Source organism: Microtus ochrogaster, chromosome 7 (genome assembly GCF_000317375.1).
Source record: "Microtus ochrogaster isolate Prairie Vole_2 chromosome 7, MicOch1.0, whole genome shotgun sequence".
Taxonomy (NCBI): domain Eukaryota; kingdom Metazoa; phylum Chordata; class Mammalia; order Rodentia; family Cricetidae; genus Microtus; species Microtus ochrogaster.
The window spans coordinates 76,288,290-76,296,894 of record NC_022014.1 but is presented as its reverse complement, the minus strand read 5'-3'; positions in this window follow the sequence as shown (position 1 = coordinate 76,296,894).

The following is an 8,605-nucleotide window of genomic DNA, read 5'->3' as shown; positions in this document are numbered from 1 at the left end:
ATTCCATAAGTTCTGTGACTCTAGAGAACCCTGACTAATACAAGTCTGTCGTGGCAGGGAAGGGATGGTGACAGGAATGGCTCTTGGCTGTGGAAGCATATAGCTTGTTCACATCTGGACAGATCTAGAAGCAGAGACAAGACAGGAAATGAAGCTGGACTATAAACCCCAAGTTCCCATCCCCACCCTCCACTAGTGACCCCGTGTCTCCAGTGAAATTCCACCTCCTAAAATTTTCACAACCTCCCAAATCAGCACCATGAGCTGATGGCCAAATATTAATATGTGTGAGCACATGGGCCTGCAGAGACTCTGGATGGGGTAGAATCAGCACACAGTGGACAGACCTCGTCTGCAGAGACATCTCTGGATGGGGTAGAATCAGCACACAGTGGACAGACCTTGGCTGTTGATTGGTATGAGGAGCAGGAGAGGATAATAAAGTGTCCCCTTTTTCCGGCTTAGGAAACCAGTGCTAGTCCCGGAAGACAGGAAGTGCATGCTTACATGGAAAGGAGTGGAAAGGAGGAGGTCTGTGGTTGGGAAATACTGCCCTGAGCTTCTGAATGCTTCCTTGGGAGAAATAGTAAGCTCGCAAACTTGGCACGGCAGGAGGGCCTGGCCAGCAACAGGGAGAGGAGTGTGAGCTGAGTTCCTAGCCATCCTTCACACAGGGCCCTGCCTGGTTGTCTTCATCCCTTGGCTTGCTATAGCAAAGTGCTGTAGATTCTACACGTTATGAAAAACAGAAATGACTCATCACAGCTCTGGAGGCCTGGATGACCCAGACATGGAAGTAGCAGAATCAGTGTCTGAGTCCAAGCTGACATTTTTGCTGTGTCTTCACATAGTAGGAGGGACTGCTGGGTTCCCTTGTGCCACTTTGAGGAAGGTGCTGAACTCATTGCTGAGATCCCCATCCTCCTGACAGAGTCATCTCCTGGGGCCCACCTCTTGGTAACTTCACCTTGGGGCTGAGAATTCTGGGATGTGAATTTGGAGAGGATACCACACAGTCATCACTGCCCCCACCCCCACCCCATCACTCTATTCCGGTCCCTGGCTGCAGGTATGCTGCACTCTTCGTGTGACCAAGGAAGCCATACCTTCTGATGATGCCATTGTTCTGGGGTGGGGGGGGGGGTCTCTGAAGGGTCCTCTTCCGGTCAATTTCTGCATATCCTTTATCATGCAGGCCCCAAGCCACTTTCTGGTAAAGGAACCACATGCAGGCAGTAGAACCTCTTTGTCAAGGACCGTACCTCATTCTGTTTTAGGTCCCAGCACAAGTGAACAGAAGAGCACAGGGCCCTCCTGAGTATGGGGGTCAGCTGACCTCTGTTGAGACACAGCATTTCCACAAGGCTGCCCTACAATATCCACAGGCAGAGAGGGAGCGGGGAGCTGTGGCTGGTTCCTGTGAAAGGGTCTGATTATCCTGTCACTTTGGAGTGGTGCCCCAGACATCAGTGTGCTGAGGGCTGGTTAAAATCACCCCATGGTGAGGTGGCAGGCATCTCACCTGCTGCCAGTAGATGAACAAGGCCACTTGAGAGGCGCCTGAGGAGGACGGACAGTCCTGGGAGGCGTGCCGAGGTGGAGGATCAAGCACCAGATTGGAATCAGTCAAATTTTGTAGCATTAGATAAAGCAAACAAACAATGATTTTTATCCGTGAAGGTAGCCGGTGTGGGAAAGAAGGGCCACTCTGTAAGGCAGAAAGATGGGTTTGTTCTGAGACTGTTTTATGAGATAGGGCATATTTTGGAAGTCTACAAGGAAGGCCATAATGAATGTAAAGCTTTTCATATTTTTTGTCAAGTTGACCAGGCTGCAACCTAGACAGCCAAAGAAGTGACTATGACCTTTACTGTTCTGTGGTTGGCTAAGGACCTGCAACCTTCTAGATGTCCAGCTAGAGCTGGTGACGGTGACCCTCACTATTCCACGGATGGCTAGGGACCTGCAACCTTCTAGATGTCCAGCTAGAGCTGGTGACGGTGACCCTCACTATTCCACGGATGGCTAGGGACCTGCAACCTTCTAGATGTCCAGCTAGAGCTGGTGACTATGACCCTCACTCTCCCATGGATGGCTAGGGAACTGCAACCTTCTTTCTGTAGAAACGTCACCGACAGTGGAGACACTTGGGAGCTGAATGAAGGAAAACAATGGCCATGACTGCTCCTAGGTTTGCGTGAGGAGAAGGTTTATTGTAGATAAGAGGGAGAGAAGAACCAGAGACATCTGGAAGGGTCCAGACTGACCATGGCCATGAGTGGAGAGGTTTGGGAGAGAGGGGAGAAGAAGAGAAGAGGGAAGGAGCCAAGATGGTACCTGGGACCCAGAGACCAAGAGGACATGTAGCCAAAATGGCTGGGTTATATAGGAGCCAGAGAAGCTGGGGGAGGAGAGGTGAAGCTCGGGGGCTGGAGAAGCACGAAGAGGAGCCAGGACTCTGTGACAGGTAGGTGTTGAGAGACTGGGGCCGGCATCTGCTTTGGTAGGTTAAATGGGCACCACAGGCCTGGGTTAATGGAGGAGCTTTATGTCCCCCTTGGCAGAGACAAGGAGAATGACTCCTTTTAGCAAGTAGAAGCTATCTTCTTAAATCCCTGAGAGAATGTTGGCTTTTGTTCACATGCCAGACTTTGGGAAAAAGAATTTATTGAGACCTAACACTGGGGAGATGGCCCGGCTGGCAAAGTGACTGCTGGGTTAGAATGAGGTTCTGAGTTTGAGCCTCCAAAACCCACAGCAAAAAACTAGGCCCGATAGCATGCACCTATTATCCCAACCCTGTGGGAGTGGAGACAGGTTAGAGTTATAGGGTCGCTGGAGCTCACTGGCCGGCCAAACTAGCCCAGTTGGACAGCTCCAGGCCAGTGAGAGAACCCACCTTAAAAAACAATGTGGACAGTGCCCGTGTGGCTCTACCTACGTGTGTGTGTGTGTGTGTGTGTGTGTGTGTGTGTGTGTGTGTGTGTGTGTGTGTGCAGGCATACATATACACAAATACAAACAAGAATACGCACACAAAGATACTTGACAGAATGGTGCGTGGTCCCTTTTCCACCGTTCTCTGCTTCCCTTTCCAGAGTGGTAGCTTCAAGCTACCCTAAAAATGTGTTTAGCAAAGTTCTGCTGAGAGTATCAGTGCCCTGTAGCTGCTGTAACAAGTATAATAACACGACAGATGTTCTGTCTCACAGTTTGAGGGTTTACACCAAATCCATCATATCCGTGGGGCTGATCTCCTCTGGAGACTCAGAGGGAAAGGCACATGCCTGTCTCCCAGCTCCAGGGACTCCTGGTAGTCCTTAGAGTTCTTAGCTTGCAGACACGTCACTCCTGTCTCTGGGCCTGAACTCTTTGTCTATTGATGTCTCTTTCCTTAACTTTCTGTGGAGAGAGATATATTAGTTTAAAGTCCACTCTAACCTGGGCTGATCTCATCTCAAGGTCCTTGCTCCTATTACATCTGTCAGGCGCCAGGTTTCAGTTCAGCTCATATTCACAGAGACAAGGGCTTAGTGGAGGGATACAGTTCAACTCACTGTGAATGAAGGAGCCTTTTTGTCAATAGAATTCTTGTGATTTTTTTTTTCTTCCTAATGGTGCTGGATGGATTGTGAAGTGGATTCTCAGCTCTGGAGTGTCCGTTCTTAAAGACACTGGTGTCTTGTATCTAATGTTGATAACAGCATCCTGGTGTCTTCCCAGCTCCCACATCAGCTCAGCCTAAACAAATGACTAGAAATTGAAATGTGGTTACCACACTCACCATGCAAACCTGAGGACCAGAGTTCAGATCCATACTCTGTGTAAATGCTGAGTGGGTTATGCAGCCCTCCTGTAATTCCAGCCTCAGAAGATTGAGACAGGAGATCCCGTGGCAGGCAGGTTAGGGAGCCTGACCATCCTGATGAGCTCTGGGTTTGAATGAAGACCTGGCCTCAATGAATAACGTGGGAAAGTGCTGGAAGATGATTCCTAGCAACAACCATAGTCTCCCACATGTACCCACACACACATACACATGCAAAAACTTGTATATGCATGTATGCATTCCACATACACATATGAAGGCCTTCTTTCCCTGGGCTTCCTGGATTTCTTTTCTAATGGGAAGAGAGTGACCAGAGGAGACCAAGAAAATGTCCCTTCTAAGTACAGGGTAGATGCCAAGACTGCTGGCTTCGGTCTAGTGGCACTGTGGTTCTGAATGCCCCTATGTAGACTGCATGTGCAGCTGAAGTATGGCTGGGGACCAGATGAGGCTGCAGGCATGCACCAGGAATGTATGAAGTCCCGTCAACTGGACAGGAGAGGAAAGTTGATGTTGCTCACAGTTTCGGAGAGTTCCAGTCCACTACAGCAAGGGAGCCATAAAGGACAGCTTAGTCATGGCTGTGGGAGTATGTGGTAGAAGCTGTTCAAATCACAACATACCAAGAAGTGGTGACCAAGATCCTGGGGTCTAGCCTAAACTTGTTGTGACCTGTTTCCTATAGCTAGGCTTCCTAAAACTTTACCCTGGGGAACAAATGTTCAAAACATGAGTCTCAGAGGACATTTTAGAGTCAAACATAACACACACACACACACACACACACCACCACCACCACCACCACCATCACCACATACAATAGAGTTGTAATATCTGGTATATATGTCTGTGCAAATGCATGCATGCATGCATGCATGTGGAGGTCAAAGGTCAACCTTGCATGTTATTACTCTAGAGCTATCTATAACAATGAGGGTCCTGCTTGTTGGGGTTTCTGTCCTGCCTGGTACCCCCAGCTGTTTAGCCCCAAAGAAAATCACACAGAGATCTCTAAAAGTTATAAAACTGATTAGCCCATTAGGTCAGGCTACTTATTAGCTCTTGTAGCTTATATTAACCCATTATTCTGATCTATGTTAGCCATGTGGCTCAGTACCTTTTTCAGTGGGGCAGATCACATCCTGCTGCTTCAGTGGTCTGGGCAGGAGTGGGAGGAATCAACTTCTTCCTTCCTAGAATTCTCCTGTTCTCATTGCATCATTTCTACTTCCTGTCTGGTTTTCCCACCTATACTTCCTGCCTGGCCAATCAGTGTTTATTTAGAACATGATTGACAGATTACAGACAATTCTCCTGCACCAGCTATTCACCTCATTTTCTTAAAACAAGTTTTCTTTTTTTTTTTTTTTGGTGGGGGAGGGGTGTTTTCAAGACAGGTTTTCTCTATGTAATAGTCCTAGCTTTCCTAGAATTCACTCTGTAGACTAGTCTAGCCATGAACTCACACAGAGCACCTGCCTCTGCCTCCCAAGTGCTGGACTCAAAAGCATGTGCCACCACTGCTGGGCAAGACAGGGTTTCTTACTGCAGCCTGGAACTTCACAATTCTGCTAGGTTGGCTGGCCATGGACCCCCAGGAATCCTGCCTCTCTCTCCCTGTCACTGGAATTACTCATGTCCTGGGGCTCCAAACTCAGCTCCTCCTGCTTGTATGTTAAGCTCTTTACCAATGGAGCCCTCTCCCTGGCCCACCAATTCTGTCTTTCATCTGGGAACTCTAGTTTATTCCCTGCCTCAAAATGTAAGATATTTATTCAGTTCAGCCAGGTCTGTACAAGGGTGGGCTTGCTCTTTGAGCTCAGCCCAGGGAACAGGAAAGCAGCAGTCAGAGGACTGCGTTCTCTAGGAGGAAGTCAGAAAACCTAAGGCCCCGCAGTACTCAAGACTTGACCCGTTAAGGACTCCGTGGCCCTCAATTCTGTTTGCTCTCTGTTTCTGCCCAGTTACTAGGAGTTGGGTCATGTCCTTCCCAAAATTTCATTAGGTTAGGGAGGAAAAGAGAAGTCAACATGAAAGGGAAAGGGTCTCAGGGAAATGGGTCTCCTGATAACCAGGACAGAAAAACAGATGCCCGGATGCTAATGAGGCGAGTGGAAACATCACCCAGTGCCTGCAGCTCCCACAGAGGTCACCTCCGCGCACGGACCAGCTGGGGACAGCTCTAACAAGGACCTGACATTCTCTCCTGCTCCAGGATGACCTAGGCCATTACATTTCATGTAGTCGCCCAGTAATTAGTGTTTCCAAGACAATTCTGAGTCACCAGTGCAGAAATTAAGTAAGATTATAGATGCAGGAAAATGAACACAGCCCTTGGGAATGACTTCTAGCAACATAAAGGATTATCACTGCGGAGCGGCAAGGCCTCGGCTATGGGAGAAAACAGACTAATTGGACTGCTCTGAGGCAACCCAGTGAAGCTGCGCTCGCTCTATCAGGGTGCAGGGGTCAGGCACGGCAGGCCACGAGAAAGTGCGGTGCTGATAACTGCTTCCCCAGCACAGCCGTGGCTCTGTGGTGTCCCCCTGTGAAGTGATGGGTCTAATGCTGGTCCCTGTAGGATGAACGTGACAGCCACACAAAGCATGGTGTCTCAGGATCCTCCGTGACCATTGTGTTGGATCCCCAGGGCTTCCACCGCAGAAGACCGTCAGCTGGGTAGCTTGAAGACAACAGAAACGTCCTGCTCTCTCAGGCGGCTAGTTTTTAGAGTCCGAGAGGAAGGTGTCAGCAGGGTGGGGCGGGCTCCTTCTGAAGCCTCTCTGAGGGCTCATCCTTGATCCTCTCAGCTTTTGGTGGCTGTCATCAGTCCCAGGCATACCCACGGACACCTCTTGGCATCCCCTACCAACCTCTCCCTCTGTCCTCCCTGTATGTGGAATGGACGCTTAAAAGAAATCCCAAACTAGCTCAGAATTGAGAAATAGATGATTATTTATTTAGGGGGAAACTCACAAATCAGAATTCTCTGTTTGAATGGAGAACAGGGATCAAATCCAGCAATCCAAAAGAGCAGACGGGGAAGAAGGGCTGGATGCAGGCTCTGTATCAGCATATATAGTATAAGAGGCCACGCCCCAGTAGGCTGGTAACCACAAGCTGTAAGACTTCCTACAGCACCCATGTGCCCCTGAAGCTCCACCTCCTCGTGTAAGAACTCTGGCTTTGGATTTAAGACCCACCTTACTCCAATGAAGCCTCATCTTAATGAATTTCATCTGCAAAGATTATGTCCAAGGGCTGGAAAGATAGTTTGCAAGCACAAAGATCTGAGTTCGATCCCCAGAACCCATGTTTTAGAAGTTGAACATGGTGGCCCACATTTGTAACCCTGAGGTACGGACAGATGGACTCCTGGGGCAGACACAAATCTGAGGGAGGCACTGTCTGATCCAGGACATTGTGTGCGGTGTACAATTGGTTCCTTGCCAATTAGGCAACACTCACCCCTCACCCCTTGAAGCCTGAAGTCCTTTGGGTTAGCGCTCTGACCCTCCTGAGGCCCAGGGAGGCATTGCTTTGGTTAGTTTTTGTCTCGTACACTAAAGCCCAGGTGAAACTGTGTTCATTCACAACAGATCCTAAACCCTGATCATGGCATTTTAGATCCATTTTAGACTGCAGATCCCCAGGACCTTGGTCTTTATCCCAGTACCCAGGTCAGCTTTTAGAGGAGAGAGGTGAAGCCGGAGGGTGGAGAGATGACTCAGTCAGGGAAGCTCCTGTTGTACCAGCAGGAGGACCTAAGTTTAATCCCTGTTTAAACAAAACAAAACAAAAAAGCTGGGTGTTGTAGTGACTGTTTGCTCACAGAGCTGGACAGGTGGAGACAGGCTGGGGTCTGGAGCTGACTGACAGGCTAGCCTTGCCAATTCTGCAAGTTTCAGGCCAGTGAGACACCCTTATTATAAACAAACAGGCAAAGAAACAAACAGAAAAGGAGGACAGTTCCTGAACAGTGACATCTGCTGGCTGTCCCCTATGTGAGAAGTTGTATGTCAATCATCTGCTCAGGAAACCTCAGAACCCGCACTCCTGAGTCCTTGTGTTGAGGCAGATGGTCATCAGAGAGATACCTCACTTTAGGACAGTCAGGGTTCTACTAGGAACTGTAGCTTCAGCTGTTTCTACACACTCATCTTCTGTCTGTCAGGAGCAGGTGAGACCTTCCTTGGGATGCCAGTGTGAAGCAGAATTAGACCATGGGCACTGATGTCGGGGATTGCCTGGAAACTCACTCTCCTGTGTGTAGCCATCACGGTAACACAGTCTGTCTCCTGGAAACTCACTCTCCTGTGTGTAGCCATCATGGTAACAGTCTGTCTCCTGGTTTTTTGCTCAGGATCTTTCCTGTGTGGTTCCAGATAGTTTTTATTTGGGAAGTGTAAAGTATATTGAGGGGGGAGGATAGGAATGGAGTCAGCAACCTGAGGGTGATGGAGGAAGGTCATTGGTTGATTAAATAAAGAAGCTGCTTGCTCTGATAGGTTAAAACATAGATGGGAGGAGTAAACAGAACAGAACTCTGGGAGGAAGAGGAAGTGAGCTCAGAGACTCGACAGCTCTCCTCTCCGGGGCAGATGCCTCAGAGAGACACGATGCTCCACTCTTGCGGGCAGAGGCGAGAGCTCTGCTCTCTGAGGCACACGCCATGAAGCTCCGACCCAGGATGGACGTAGGCTAGAATCTTCCCGGTAAGCACACCTTGGGGTGCTACACACAGATGATTAGAAATGGGCTAGTCCAGATGCGAGA